We start from the raw sequence: 16,460 nt of genomic DNA on the forward strand, positions 1-16,460 counted from the left end.
GATTGAAAATATAATTAAAATATGCCGTCTTTCTCAGTATTAATGAAATTAAATGAAATTGACCTCTCACAGTAAGAACATTGCCCGTTACGTGTGGCATTGTGACAGTAACTACGTGGTTCAAATGACGTACTTTTTATTCTTTTAAAAAACTCACATACACAATTGTTAACACCTGACATCACGACTAGCAACAGGTGACATTTTATATTAATAGTGGTCCATATTCACAAACTAAGGACTGTTAAAACAAAAAAAGGTTTTAAAGGATTTTTTTTAAAGTGTCACTGCCTGTCATTGTGGCGTTAATGTCATAACCAAAGTGTGATTTTCTGTTTAAAAAACTAAGGTCCTAAATGACTTAATTTGCATTTAATAGAATGTTATTTTTCATCAAACTATACGTATCTGTAGAACAATATCCTTCAACGCCATGCAAATTTAGCGGTAGGTTGGTTGTTCTACCAATGTTTTTAATACATTATGAGGGAACATATGACAACATGTAAATAAAAGTCCTGTACTAACATTATGTAGGAACATATGACAACATGTAAATAAAAGTCCTGTACTAACATTATGTGGAGAGCTGCAGGTGTTTGAACACGATACAGAAAAACATATAACTGATAAATATAACGAAACAACATGACATATTTAATGTATTTCACATAAATATTCACATAACGTTTTTTTTTTTTTCTATAAACGCTTACATATATATTTGTTCAAAGGAAAATAAAAATATAGTGGTAAGATAAAAAAAAAAAAAAAGAAAATACTTACCTTTTTCTTACAACAGCCAGCGGCGACGCGTAGGAGGGGCACGCCTGGTCACGTGCCCCCTACCCTAACATCAATTTCTAATCGTTCTGTTATTTCTTACCATGTGGTCTTTATAACCACTGACACTGGCTTCATAAAGAACATTATATTTTTCGACTTTAATAATTAAATTGTAATTGATGTCCATTTCTCTTATTTCTTGGCAATTTCTGCGTGAACGAGACAGTGACAGTAACAGCCTCTCCTTCGACTCTGTCCGAGTAATGATGTGTTGCGTACAGAAACATAGAAGGCTGGCGCAGACAAACCGCCAGTAACAAGGCAATTCAAACCGCCAGTAACAAGGCAATTCAAACCGCCAGTAACAAGGCAATTCAAACCGTCAGTAACAAGGCAATTCAAACCGCCAGTAACAAGGCAATTCAAACCGCCAGTAACAAGGCAATTCAAACCGTCAGTAACAAGGCAATTCAAACCGTCAGTAACAAGGCAATTCAAACCGCCAGTAACAAGGCAATTCAAACCGCCAGTAACAAGGCAATTCAAACCGCCAGTAACAAGGCAATTCAAACCGCCAGTAACAAGGCAATTCAAACCGTCAGTAACAAGGCAATTCAAACCGTCAGTAACAAGACAATTCAAACCGTCAGTAACAAGGCAATTCAAACCGTCAGTAACAAGGCAATTCAAACCGTCAGTAACAAGGCAATTCAAACCGTCAGTAACAAGGCAATTCAAACCGCCAGTAACAAGGCAATTCAAACAGTCAGTAACAAGGCAATTCAAACCGTCAGTAACAAGGCAATTCAAACCGCCAGTAACAAGGCAATTCAAACCGCCAGTAACAAGGCACTTCAAACCGTCAGTAACAAGGCAATTCAAACCGTCAGTAACAAGACAATTCAAACCGTCAGTAACAAGGCAATTCAAACCGTCAGTAACAAGACAATTCAAACCGTCAGTAACAAGGCAATTCAAACCATCAGTAACAAGGCAATTCAAACCGCCAGTAACAAGGCAATTCAAACCGCCAGTAACAAGGCAATTCAAACCGCCAGTAACAAGGCAATTCAAACCGTCAGTAACAAGCCAATTCAAACCGTCAGTAACAAGGCAATTCAAACCGTCAGTAACAAGACAATTCAAACCGTCAGTAACAAGGCAATTCAAACCATCAGTAACAAGGCAATTCAAACCGCCAGTAACAAGGCAATTCAAACCGCCAGTAACAAGGCAATTCAAACCGTCAGTAACAAGGCAATTCAAACCGTCAGTAACAAGACAATTCAAACCGTCAGTAACAAGGCAATTCAAACCATCAGTAACAAGGCAATTCAAACTGCCAGTAACAAGGCCATTCAAACCGTCAGTAACAAGGGTTTCGCAGCCTCGCAAACAATAACAAACTTAAGCAGAAACGTGAGAATCCATTGCAGGGACGCCAGACTCTGAAAATTGTGAAAAACCGTGAGTTTCACGGGTAAATCCTGAGACTTGACGTGCATGTATAACAGCACGAGAGTGTGACGATCCTTCTATTTCAAACGCTCAGGGGCCGCCCAACGAACATCGTAAGAGCAACGTGTCAAATCGGATTTGTTTCCCAAACACCGTCGTTAGTCAAGTAGTTTGTGAATGGCATCGTGGGTTCACGAGTGGTCTGGTGTAATCGTGAGGAGAGATGTGAGTCGTGAAAGCACACAAGGGCTGCGGAGCGCAACTTGAAGTGGGGGGGCATTAAAATTAAAATTCTGGTTTAACTTTAGTTTAACAATTCCTGCTTTGAAACAGTAGCCTATATTGCGTTGCTTTGAGTAACAAAAAACAAATTAGGAAATTTATTAAGAATAAAAAATGACCGGTGTTTAATTTTATCGTTTTGAAGGCCAGCCTACCTTAAATTGCAATGGGTAAAATAAAGACGCATAACGTGAGGGCATAAGTAAAACGTTTAGTAATAAAAAGTTTATATAAGATAGCAACACATTGCCTAAATGGTAATATCTGGAAGATGGTATTATAATATCACAATACCTATGGTTACTTGCATAGGTTGAATTGAGACGTCACAGCCAGGGACCGTAAGAAAAAATATAATTCTTTGAACGCATTTTTTTTTCTATTGACCTGCTTAAAAGTGTTCGGGCCATGGCCCGGGTGCGCCCCCGCCCTCTCATTAGCCTCTGAACATACATAAATGCATTGCGAGAACATCCCCCTCTTGCTATATCTGGCAGTATGGCTGCAATTCACAAAATTGTGGAAGTTAACTGTCGCAGACGCCGACCACACAGTAGATTAGTAAGAATTAATGCCAACATAAGAACAAACTTAAACCTGTTAGATAACCTACACTTAGTGACAGAGAAATCATTAGAAGATTCCGTGAGAATAAATCAACTATGCAGACAAGTGTGGTTGTCACACACACACATTTATAAGATGAGTAAATTAAGTTTTATTCTATTCCTTTACTCGGTCGTACAATATAAACAATCGATTCCACTCCAAACACGTTTTAAATGTAGGCCTATTCTTATTAAAATCACGGAGAAAATATTGAACAAATCGATTATTTTGTGATTGCCTCCCCATCCTTTTCATCACCTTTGCTGGGACTGCACCTTCTGCGATGCACTTAAGGTCGTTCTGAAGATGCAGTTTCACGAGGTGTTTTGGGAAACGCACGTGACGATCGATCGAAGTCAGCTGCAGTCAATCGTGAGAATGATCTTGAAACCTCAAGTACTACCGTTATCGGGAAACGGCCGCAGGTTAGTGCAGGTGCAGCGTGGATAAGAGACTCTTGTCTGTAAAGTAGCTCTCGTGATTGTGACAATCTGGCGTAGAACTGTTTGTGATCTAGTAATGTTAGAAAGCTATCTTAATGTTTACATAAGAATTGTTAAAGTCGGGCATCGGGTTTGAGCGCGGTTTCGCTTGGTTAGTTCGTTTTTCAAGCCACGAGTTGCCACTGACAACAGCAAAAGCATCCCATGATTGAACATATAATTAAAATATGCCGTCTTTCCCAGTATTAATGAAATTAAATGTATTTGACCTCTCACAGTAAGAACATTGCCAGCTTTTTAATGATTTTTTGAAGTATCTGGGCGTTTTCATTTTCTGTTTTAGAAACTAAGGTCCTAAATGATTTAATTTGCATTTTAATAGAATGCTATTTTTCATCAAACTATACGTATCTGGAGAACAATATCCTTCAACACCATGCAAATTTACCGGTATGTTGGTGGTTCTACCAATGTTTTTTGTTAATAGAAAATGTGTATGCAGAAATAAATATAATCTTCGGTATTAATGATTATGTTGTTTGACAATGTATATGCAGGAATAAATACATTCTTCGATGTTACCTGCATTTACCAATAACCTTCGTAAATCATAACATTAAGCGGTAAATGTCTGAATAGCAATCTATTTCTTTATAATTTCGGAAATTTACATCTTGTTTGGTAAATGTTGACATTTACCGGTAAAACTTAAGATTGGTCAGATTCGGACATTTACTGTAACACATATGCAGATAATAATAATAATAATAATAATAATAGTGAAGCCTTCTCTGTTTAAGAACAGTGTCAATATAAATAAAATATATACCTTATATCTTTTATTTAAAAGGTGCAATATAGATTTTTGTTATTAAAATAAATCATTTCGACAGCTAATGGTATGCATTACTTTTTAAATGCATAAATTAAAAGGAAGACGATCTATGAATTGAATATTTTAGTTTATTAAATTAAATATTTACTGTTGATACATTGTGAGAAAATATGACAATATGTAAATAAAGGTACTGTACTAGCATTATGTAGAGAGCTGCAGGTGTTTGAAAACGATACAGAAAAACATATAACTGATAAATATAACGAAACAACATATATTTAATATATTTTACATAAATATTCACATAAGGTTTTTCTTCCGATAAACGCTTACATATATATTTGTTCAAAGGAAAATAAAAATAGTGGTACGAAATCAAAAATAAGAAAACATAGGCTTACCTTTTTCTTACAACAGCAAAAGCATCCCATGATTGAAAATATAATTAAAACATGCCGTCTTTCCAAGTATTAATGAAATGAAATGTATTTGACCTCTCACAGTAAGAACCTTCAGTTACGTGTGGCATTGTGACAGTAACTACGTGGTTCAAATGACGTACTTTTTATTCTTTAAAAAAATAATTAGGTACTCACATACACAATTTGTTAACACGTGACATCACGACTAGCAACAGATGATATTTTATATTAATAGTGGACCATATTCACAAACCTAAGGACTGTTTAAAAAAAAAAAGTTTTTTTGTTTTTGAAGTGTCACTACCTGTCTTTGTGGCGTTTAGTGTCAAGGTCGGGAAGACGGGATGATTGGGATAATTTCCTGCAATAAATCCCCCATACACTAGATGACAATGCCTAGTTTCTGTCATATGCCAAAGAACACTACAGCTACTCAAATCACTTTTTTAGCTATTGTTTCTAGGAACATGGGTATAAGAATTTTACTTTATTTCATTATTTTTAGATGTTTGTTTTTTTTTGGGGGGGGGGGGGGGGGTGAATTTGCCAGCTTGTTTGCTGAGAAAAAAGTGTCTGATTATAAATTGCCACATTTAAGTAAAGGTCTGTAAATGAATAAGTAACATTTCTGATAGATTTTTAAAGTGTATACTCAGACATAGTGACCAGACAGTGACCTTATGGTCATAATTTGCAGAAAGATGTATTTGTAAATGTACATACTGGTGCTGAACTAGCACTTGTGTCTGTTCACTTCAGGCTGAAGAGGTGAGTTTCAATAGTTGAGAATGCAGACTGCATGACCCGAACGTATGGTACATGCATCTGTAATAGCCATCTTCCTACTACAAATAGCTAGAAAGCAGTGAGAGAGTAACTAGACAGGGTTTCTTGGCCGTGTTACCTAATAAAAACTTTTGTAATAGCCATCTTCCCAGAACTACACAGTGTTTGCCGTATTACTCCAATATATTTTAATACCCATCATACCAGTAAGAATTGACAGAAAATAGTATTTTGTGTTTTTTGCCATTCTCCACTGCAAACTTTATTAGAAGTACTTCTCATGAAAATGTATATTCAACTGCATATTTCACAATAACATATTGATTAAAAGAGGTGTCTACCAAAACACAGTAACATAGTAAATAAAGCGTAGACATTATTGTAGTGGCCTCTAGTGCCTGTCAGAGTAATTGCAGGCGATCATCTCAGTCATCCAAATCCTCCCGATCTTTTTTAGTACGACCAGATTTTCTGTTGAAAAAACTAAGGTCTTAAATGATTTAATTTGCATTTAACAGAATGCTATTTTTATCAAAGTACTACGTATTTGGAGTACAATATCCTTCAGCACTACCAATGTTGTTGTTTTTTTTTGTTAATGTTAAATGTGTATGCAGAAATAAATATATTCTTTGGTATTTTTTTTAAGAACCTTCAGTCAACATAAAATACAAAATATACCTTATATAAATACTGTTTTACTCTTTTATATTATTTAAAAGATGCAATAGATTGTTGGTATTAAAGTAACTCTTTGGAAGAGACGCACTTCAACAGCTATAAAAAGGTATGCATTACTTATTTTAATGCATAACTTAAAAGGAAGTTGCCTTTAAATGGAATAATTTACTATAGTAAATTAAATATTTACTGTGATACATTATGAGGGAAAATATGATAATGTAAATAAAGGTAGGGTATACTAACATGTTACAGAGCTAGTAAACGATACAAAGATCGTATCGTTGTGCGTTTACATTTTTTTAAATATTTTTTATAAACGCTTACATATATATTTGTCCTAAGGAAAATAAAAATGTAGTTGTAAGAAATGAAAAATAAGAAAATAAAGGCCTACCTTTTTCTTACAACAACAAAAGCATCCCATGATTGAAAATATACTTAAATATGCCGTCTTTCCCAGTATTAATGAAATGAAATGTATTTGAACTCTCACAGTAAGAACCTTCAGTTACTCGAGGCATTGTGAACGTGATTTAAATTACGTACTTTTCATTGTTTGGTTTTTTAAACCGATTACGTATGGCATACACAATTTGTTAACACCCGTCTTGACGTCACAACCAGCAACAGATGATAACTGCTCCGCCTTTTGGTCATGTGTCATATAAATGGGTCATTTATATGACCCATAAAGTAGTCTCCTTAACTAAAGCACGCTTTAAGTGTTATTGTTGTGAAACATTTAAAGTTGGTCCATACAGTAAAACCTAATCCAGCCCCGATACAGACTGTTGTTCCAATGACCATGCCTCCCCGTGAAACCATGACACCGGTGTCTTGGCAAATTTCTACCCACTGATATCAGAAAAAAAATGTTGCTATAAAAAATTCAATTGTTGATATAAAAAATAGTACCTTTTATTTTGATATCAACGAGAACTGCTGTAAATGTATTAGGCTATTTTCAATTACGGCTCTTCGCGGGTAGAGTACGACAATGTACCACAATCTGATGGCATACCACTTTCAATGTGACAACGTATTGCTTTCTGACATTACACGGATCATGTTTTGGTACAAATACCACATTCTGACTATGTACCACTTTCTAATACTACACTGGAATCTACAGGATCAACACTGACCAGATGGGGTACTTCCCAAGCTTATTGTGTTGAATCAGGTAGGAAACTTTTTGTTTTTTTCATATTTTTATTATGACAGTTACATACCATTACGATTAATTCAGTCTGCATGAAAATAATTGTAACATTTTACATGTGATAGCTTACCAGCAGTAATGGGCCTGACTGAAGGAGTTAAATCAAATTGTTTCTGGTAATTCCTGGGGTGTTAAAGGTTGTTAGTTAAAGTAGGTGTCAGTGTAGAAATAGTTACATTAAAAACACCAGGGAATAAATAGTGTACACAAAAACATATGGGTGTATAGAACAGACTGCCAAGCCATGTTCTGGATGCTGAGATCACTGGAATCCTGCAAGAAACAGCTTGGGATGAGCAAGATATGCTTAATGGCCTTCTTTTTAGTTACCGTTCTTATGTATTAATTATTATTGGCCTGATCAAGTGCCTGGAAGCACAAAAGGCCATTTAACGTCTGTGTGTCTCATAGCCAAGACGTAAATGACAGAACACAGGGGAACACCTTGATCAACAACTGTGAGCATCCTGAAGAATATGCTCACGCAAATATCTAATGTCTGTAGTAAATATTGAGATTATAAAACTAAATCCACAGCATGATGATTCTCATTTGGTTTTAAAACACGAATTTAGCTGCATTTGCTGAACAGTAGATGCATATTGATCTGCTGTGGTTATGATTCTACACTTGATTTTTTATTTGTACTAAGTTGCAAGCCTACTTAGTCATGGCAATAAATACATGAAATATTTTAATTTATAGGAAGCATTCAATTATGCAATCTCAGAGAAAGGTTTTATATAAGGAAAATGCATTGTTTGTCTTGTATACTTTATATGTTAACTGAATTAAAATAAACAACAACAAAAAAAAAAAACATTTGGATATTTCAAATTATTCTGTAAGTAGGTACATAGAGCATATTAAATCATACACTGTAACAACCTGTTCATACAATTGGTGAGAAATATACAGGTTGCTTAACCTACAGTGACCTGATAACTTAATCAAGAGTCCTAGATACTATATTAGTTTTATTTTTTTCAAGTTAACGTAAACTGGATTTATGTAATTCAATATTGCTCTCTGCAGTTTGTAATTATGGTTTATATTTTGTAGGTGGGGATTTGTTGTGCATGGATGTACAGATGGATTCTCACGACAGTACAGATAACAGAGCACCAACAGCAAAAGAGAGGTACAGGATTTGCTGCAGAGAAGTTGCCCTCCAGATTACTGCAACCTAATCCACTTTTCTTATTTTATACAGTCTGATGTCCCTTACTCTTTATTGTAGCAGAAAATAAATAACTTGCTTGGACACACTGAATCCATATGTTAACAAAACTAGACACAAAATGAAGATCGGGGATCTTTTTTAATCCAAGACTAACATCTAGTAAGAAGTGGAGTCTTGTGATACAATACAAATCTTTTAAATACATGCAGTGACACATTTGCTATAAAATACATTGCAAATATGATATGAACTAATATAGCAAGCTGAATGCATGAATTGGTAAATGGTTGAAATGATCTGTGTAAATCCACTTCATTTCAGACCTGGGGATGCTGAAGCCCTATTTCTTCGTCTTTGAAAAATCCTGCGTATTAATGTCAGTAATTTGAAGCTTTGTTGGGTTAGACATTTCTGTTCTAGCCCTTTCTATAAAGGAAAAATACGTCTTCACACTAGACACTGCGTTGTCTGAAGGTACATCACTATCAGTCATAACATTCAAATGACCAACAATGAAGTTTATACAAGGAAGTACAGATCGGATGTAGTCATTTAATTAGTATGCAGTTGTGATACCAACAATTCAGACCGGATGTTAGTTTGCTTTTTTTATATCATTTGTTTCTGATAAAAACAATTCTATTTTTGATATCAACAATTATATTTGTGATATCAACAATTCTCTTTCTGATATCAACAATTCTCTTTTTGATATCAACAGTTCTATTTCTGATATCAACAGTTCTATTTCTGATATCAACAAATCTATTTCTGATATCAACAATTCTATGTTTGATATCAACAAATCTATGTTTGATATAAAAAATATAATTGTTGATATCAAACATAGAATTGTTGATATCAGAAATATAACTTACGTTTTAAAAGTGGATTTAATATTTAAGTATTAATTACTGTACTACTTCGTAAGCTAAACAATGTATATTGTATCTGGAAATACTAGTTTTTCTTGTAGTGTCTAGTTTATCTTGTAGTGAGCTGAATTCATTGTGAGCCCATTCATTGTGTTTTTCTTCGCATCCAAAGATGGAAGACCATAACAGTCATAACATGGATAACCTTTTTTCTTCAGTTATGTAAGTTCTGCATTTATATTCTTTCTTCTTACCTTCATTCTTATTTAATACAGTTTCTCCCACAGAGTTGAATCTTGGGAGGGCTCAGGAAAATGTGTTCCAGCAACTTAAAGTGAGACTTATCAGTGCAACTATAGCTATTGCTACTATAGAGTGCCTGTTGATTAAGAGAAGCACAGGAAAGGTGTCAGGATTTGATTCAAGAGTCAGGATTTGATTGGAGAAAATCAGACTTTAAATGGAGAAAATCAGGTTTTACGTAGAGAGCATGCTAAGTTTAGAGACCATACCACTGCTGAAATTCGAGAGTTGAGGATTAATATTGATAGGTGCTAACTGTGTAACACAATTTAACGAAGCAATGCGTAGAAATAATGAAGTGAAGGGTGAGTTGGTCAGTGAGAAGGCTGCATTAAAACACAGGGTTGCTGAGTTGTCAAGTGAGAGGGTAGTTTTGAAATAAAGAATTGAATTGAATGAGTTGGAACATGAGAGAGCAATGGTAACGTGAGATAGAACTAAGGCAGATGCCGATGAGGCTGAGTGTTTGCAGCACTGCCTCCCCGAAACCCACAGGCTAGCACCCCTGCTTTTCAATATTCCAGAGATACCTGCAATACACTCGCAGAGGAGTCGGTGCTGTCTCCACAAGACCAGCACCCAAATACAGCTGGCTTTTCAAACGAGAGACACACACAGAACACAGTTATGGTCTGAAGTGACATTCAGTGAACTGTTAAGCATGACTGTAAAAGTTCCACAGTTCGACCCGACAAGAAGACTTCATCGCTATAACTAGAGGTTTTATTAAATCAGCTGGAATTGTAGGAGAGGAGCACAAGTCATTTTTTCTTAAACAAAGTTTACTGCATTCTGCTTGGGTAAATAATTCACTGAAGGAAACGCAAAATAACTTTGAGAAATTATGTCAGGAGTTAATAAAGAAATACTCCCCTTTTTCCAACCCTGTAGCTCTAACTGTGGCTTACAATATTAAATGTAGGGAAAAGGAAGATCCTCGTGATTTTTACTGAGCTTAAGCGCACATACCAAGCAGGTTGTGGTCCAGGTAAGGATAAAATGGTACAGTTCAGACAGTTGTATTTGAATAGCTTACATCCAGTGATAGGACAGTTAGCAAGTTTGGTTGTGAACTCTGCGTCCCCAATGGATGTGATAGTGGGAGTTTCCATAGGAAAGACTCAGCAGCTGCAGATCTGATTTATGCAGTAGCAAGCGATGAGCCGTCCCTGCAAATAGAGGGATCAGAACTGTCAGCCTCTAAAACAAATAAACCACAGTACCCAGTAAGGGAGGCAAGACCTCAGCAGTCCGAGAATAATTACAGTAACAAATCATGGGCAGCAGTGTAGTGTAGTGGTTAGGGCTTAGGGTTTGTTTTTTGTTTTTTTAATAATTTAGTCGTTGCCAATTTTTTTTTTATTATTTTCTCCCCAATTTGAAAATGGGCAATTATTTTTAGGCTCAGCTCACCGCTACCACCTCTGCGCTGACTCGGGAGGGCGAAGACGAACACATGCTGTCCTCCGAAGCGTGTGCCGTCAGCCGACCGCTTTTTTTCACTGTGGACTCACCATGCAGCCGTCGGAGAACAACGCAGCTCTCGGGCAGTTTACAGACAAGCCCGCAGGCACCTGGCCAGCCTACAGGGGTCACTGGTGCACGGTGAGCTGAGGACACGCTGGCCGACCTAACCCTCCCTCCCCCCGGCCCCCGGCGGTGCGCAGCCAATTAAGCGCCACCCCCTGGAAGCTCCCGTCCTTGGTCGGCAAAGGAATAGCCTGGATTCAAACTCGCGACGTCCAGATTGTAGAGCGCATCCTGCAGCCCCCTTGGGCTCTGGACTCTTGACCAGAGGGTCGTGGGTTCAATCCCAAGTGGGGGACACTGCTGCTGTACCCTTGAGCAAGGTACTTTACCTAGATTGCCCCAGTAAAAACCCAACTGTATAAATGGGTAATTGTATGTAAAAGTAATGTGATATCTTGTAAGAATTGTAAGTTGCCCTGGATAAGGGCGTCTGCTATGAAATAAATAATAACAATAATAATAATTCAGCCAATACTGGGAATAAAGGGGAGATACCATAAACAGGTAATTTACCATATTTGTCACCTGGATTTAGGTGTGGATGCTACACTACTGACTAAAGAGATGTTTGACCACTTGAATCAGGTATTAGGATACTCAAATAGACAGGTGAGACTGGCACCCAGCAAGAAGGATTTTCATAGCTATACCAAGGATTGTATCCACCCCCTTGGAATTAGCTGGGTCTGTTTTGAGTTGGGGAACTCGAGTGACCCATCCTGTGTATATTACAAGCACAGCTGTAGACTTGTTGATTGGGGCGGATCTATTGATGAGACTGCGACCCCTGATTGACTGCAGCGTGAAGGTGTTGTGTGCCGGTGTAAAGAAACCAATATCCTACAAGAAACTGGGTTCAATAAAATCAAAATAAAAAGCCTTTATTCCTTCTGTTTAATGTACTACTTTGTTACGTGGTATCCCTGGATTGCTAATCTACCAATACATTTTTAAAAAGTATATTTAGTACAATTTTTTTTTAATTCTGAGCAAGGAGATTAAAAATCCTATACCAAAAAAAAAAAAAATTGTAAATATATAAAAGCTGCATCTTCCTGTTGCAGTCAGTTTTAGTTAACAGAGAGTCTGAAAGGTGCTTCCCTATCCAAGACTACACAAAAGACCTGGAACCTTCCAAGGATCCATCTCAAAAGTTAAGTCATTCTTTCTAGAGAACACATTTTCAACCCAGCTTCCTAATCAATAGGGTAATCCACCTAGTAGTAGTGTTATGGCTGGTGTTTCAGTTATGTTTTAGAAAATTAATTTGTAGATTGGTCAGTATATACCAGTTTTTTTTTTTTTTTTTTTATGAAAATGGGTAGTATGTTTTGAACCTGCAGAAACTTACAACATGGGCAGCGCTTTCACTAATAAGCAGTAATAAGCATGTAAAACAACCTTCTAGTCTAGTTCCCATAAAAGGAAGGTATTTATCATTTTCTTAGATTATTTAAATATCCTGTGGCTCTAGTCAGCATCCGGCAGTGATTTCCAGAGAAAAACAGTTAGCGATTTGAGAAAATGTAGCACTTAAAAACACCACAGAAAAAAAAGCAGTGTCACTATTAATGTGTGATAACATTACAGATTTTCTATAAAATAAGTTTGCAACCTTTTGCCAAAACATATAGGTTACCCTGTCGTTGCATGAGATCAAAAAATGTATATATGACCTGCATCATGCAGTGATGTCATAATACCACATATGATATCACTAGTCACATTTTCTTGGTGTATGTTTTGAAATAGATGTGTATCCGTTAATTAAATCCAATTTGATTGCTGGAAGACTTCTGTTTTTATAAACTTAGTTTTACCTTGGACTGTTCAGTTTAGGACAGGTAATCAACCATGCCATGTTGGTGCTTTTGTAGAAAGGTGAGTTCATACCTTATTATTTTAATGTATTAATTTTTTTAATAAAATGTTATTTTATTAAGTGTTATTTGGATAACAATTAAAAACATAACATGGATGTTTTGTATTTCATATGATACTAGACGTTCTAAAAAAAATAAGATTATTTTTTCAGTTTGATTTAACAAGATTAGAACGAGTCTGTAATCCATACCAAGTTTAATTTCCATATGTAACCATTGCTGAGGATATGCATCCCTTGCAGGTTATATTAACTGGAGACAAGTATCAGAATAGACTATAATGGGACCATTTTAATTAGTTCTATCACATTGTTATCTGCTGCTCATTGTGGTGCCTGGTTTACCCCAGCACACTTCGTTACACCTGACTGTTTCTTTGCTTTCATTATAGCCTTTTTAATGGAAATAATTAGACCTATATTGCTCTGCAAGTCAATGATTGCTAGGTCTTTTGTTTATTCCCCCCGAATATGTGTTTATAAGGGCTTTGTTCTTCTCCTTTGGTAGGTAGCGGTTCAGAGAGTGAGTCCTGACAGTCCTTCACAGACACAGTGTGAAGGGAGCGTTCTTTCACTCCATTCCAGGAGCTCTGAAACCAGGTATGCTTGTATACAGCCATGTTAAAGGGGCAATAAACAAGGCTTTAAAGAACAATCTCATTAGCTTTACTACTTATAAATCCACCAACTAAGCAGACGTTCTGGTTTCTGATTAATAAACACCTTGAGATATTCGTATGGCTTCATATTCGGTACACATCTGCATTCTATGATTCTCTGAGTCAAATTTGAACATGGATATTGTACAAGAAAAAAAAAGCCCTTTGTAGCAGTCATTTTACAAAGCTAATTTCTATCACAGCTGAGAGAAATATTTTGAGGTATAAATTTCAACATCGGTCAGAGGTCATACAAGGCCGGAAGAGAGATACTGTTGTAGAGGTGGGGAGGGGGAGAGGAAAGACTCAGTGCCTTGATTAATACCCATTTAAACCAATATGTTAAAATTGTGGAAGATTTGATGGCAGGTTAAACTGTCTGAAAATAGATGTAATGCAATTTTTAAATGTGTATTTCAAATGATAGGTACTTTAGACACCAATTTCTCATTAATTCAGAATTATCTTCAATATTGTCCTGTAGGCATGGGAAGAAAAAGACCCCGGAGAGTGACACCAAGATAAACAAATCCCCAAAGCAAGTTCGTTCATCTTGTAGTCAATTAGTATTGAGTGGAATGGGATACTTAATTAAAGCGTAAAGAAACCTGTTCATTTTGGTGTCAGTGGCTTCAATACATAATGTTTCAGTCTACATGCCTCACTGGGGTAAAAAACACAAACAGAATACAAAGCATCGACATGGATTGAAATCAGATCAAATAGTCTGTCTTCATCTATTGAAATCGTGGATTCCTCTGTCCTATAGAATCCAGAAGAGTGAAGTGCAGACCACAGATGTCTCTCTCACGGACAATGGGTAGGTTATCCACTCTTCTAGTATGCAGATTGTGCAATTGTTATTATAAAACCGTATTTTTAAAAACACTGATTTCATGATTCCATTTTTTGTTTTTAATAATCAAGTTAATAAATGGGGCAATAACGTATCCTATTTCTTGCTAAGGTTAAAATACATTTAATAAATTATTCAGCTTAAAAAGGGTGATCCATTTGAATTATAATGTGGTTCTTGAGAACAAGACCACCTCTGGTTGTCGACATGTATAAATTATATAGCTGCCTCAGTGCTCACTGTCTACTCTTGTGCCTAGCAGGGTCGAGCAGCTGTCCAAAATTGAGCAATCAGCAAAGTTATCCTTCATCCTCAAGATATGGGTTCCAGTGCTGTCTCTTCTTGTCTTATTCACATTTGGAAAAGTGTAAATTGGTTGGTTTACTGCTCACCATGGACTTCTGTGTCCTGTAGCAACGAGGAACCTATTTTCATATAAAGTACATTTGAGTCTAAACAAAATACTTTTTTTTTGTTTGTTTGTTTGTTAATGGTTTAAGAGAATCACAATGTAGTAATATAGGTAGCTTCTTCATTGCCTTTGTGTGTCACGGATTTCTTTTGTCATTTTAAATCTTACCCTGCTTCTTTTTTCCATAAAATGTTAAAACACAATGTATTTATCTATTGTACAGTAAGTATGTGACCATGTCTGCACACGCAGGGCAGAGTCATGTCTGGTGTTTAAGCTACTGGTATTATTTCAGCATCATGCATTGTTAATAATGAAATACATTTAAACTCATACACAATTAAAGCAATTGTCAAATGTATGTATATATTGCATCTGGCTTATTAAATCTTGATTCCACTGGGCTGCAAGGGCAGTATCAAAGGAAGTAACTGCATTTTTTAATTTTTTTTATCTTTATCCCTAGGGATATTGATTGCTTAAGTAAAAACACTTCCAATTTGATCAGCCCTTGAATTAAGTTTCTTGTGATAAATCAGTTGTAAATAAGCAGTTAATTTTTTTTTTTTTTTTTTAACATTTGCACCTTATTTCAGTATGTCAGGTCATGTCACTAAATTGTACATTAACTGTACAATATTCATATTCGGACCCTTAACTCGCTGTTTTTATTCATTTCAAATGGTGTCATGTGTAAGCTAGATAGCAAAATAACAAGGCACTGACTGCTTTGTGCTTTTGTATCTAGCAGACCAGACCATTATCCATATCCACACAAAGAAGCCCAAATCAAACTAAGGTGAATTGCTTGTATTATTGACCATCACACATTGTCTCTAATAAAATGAATGAAAACTTACTTTCAAATTCTGTTCATTCAGATGGGTCATGTTCACAGTAAATTGTAGATGTATTATACCTATGTAAGGGACCGTCTCTAATTCAAAATAACAAGGTGACGCTGACTATGCATTAACTGATATTTAAACCTGAAATCGTGATAAAACTTGGTATGGGCATTCCTTAGCATACGTTCTATAAAGATGAACTAGGTCATTAGGTCTCATTTTGCAAAGTTATAACCTCTGACCAGTTGGAACGGCTTGTGTAATGCCACTATGTTAACTGAGAGCACTGAAACATATGCAGTCAGTTGAATGACTATATTCATATACAGTAGTGTGCACATGTATTCAAACACCCCATTGCTTCTGCAGTCTTGATTTGTTG

Source organism: Acipenser ruthenus, chromosome 11 (genome assembly GCF_902713425.1).
Source record: "Acipenser ruthenus chromosome 11, fAciRut3.2 maternal haplotype, whole genome shotgun sequence".
In the NCBI taxonomy this organism is placed as follows: domain Eukaryota; kingdom Metazoa; phylum Chordata; class Actinopteri; order Acipenseriformes; family Acipenseridae; genus Acipenser; species Acipenser ruthenus.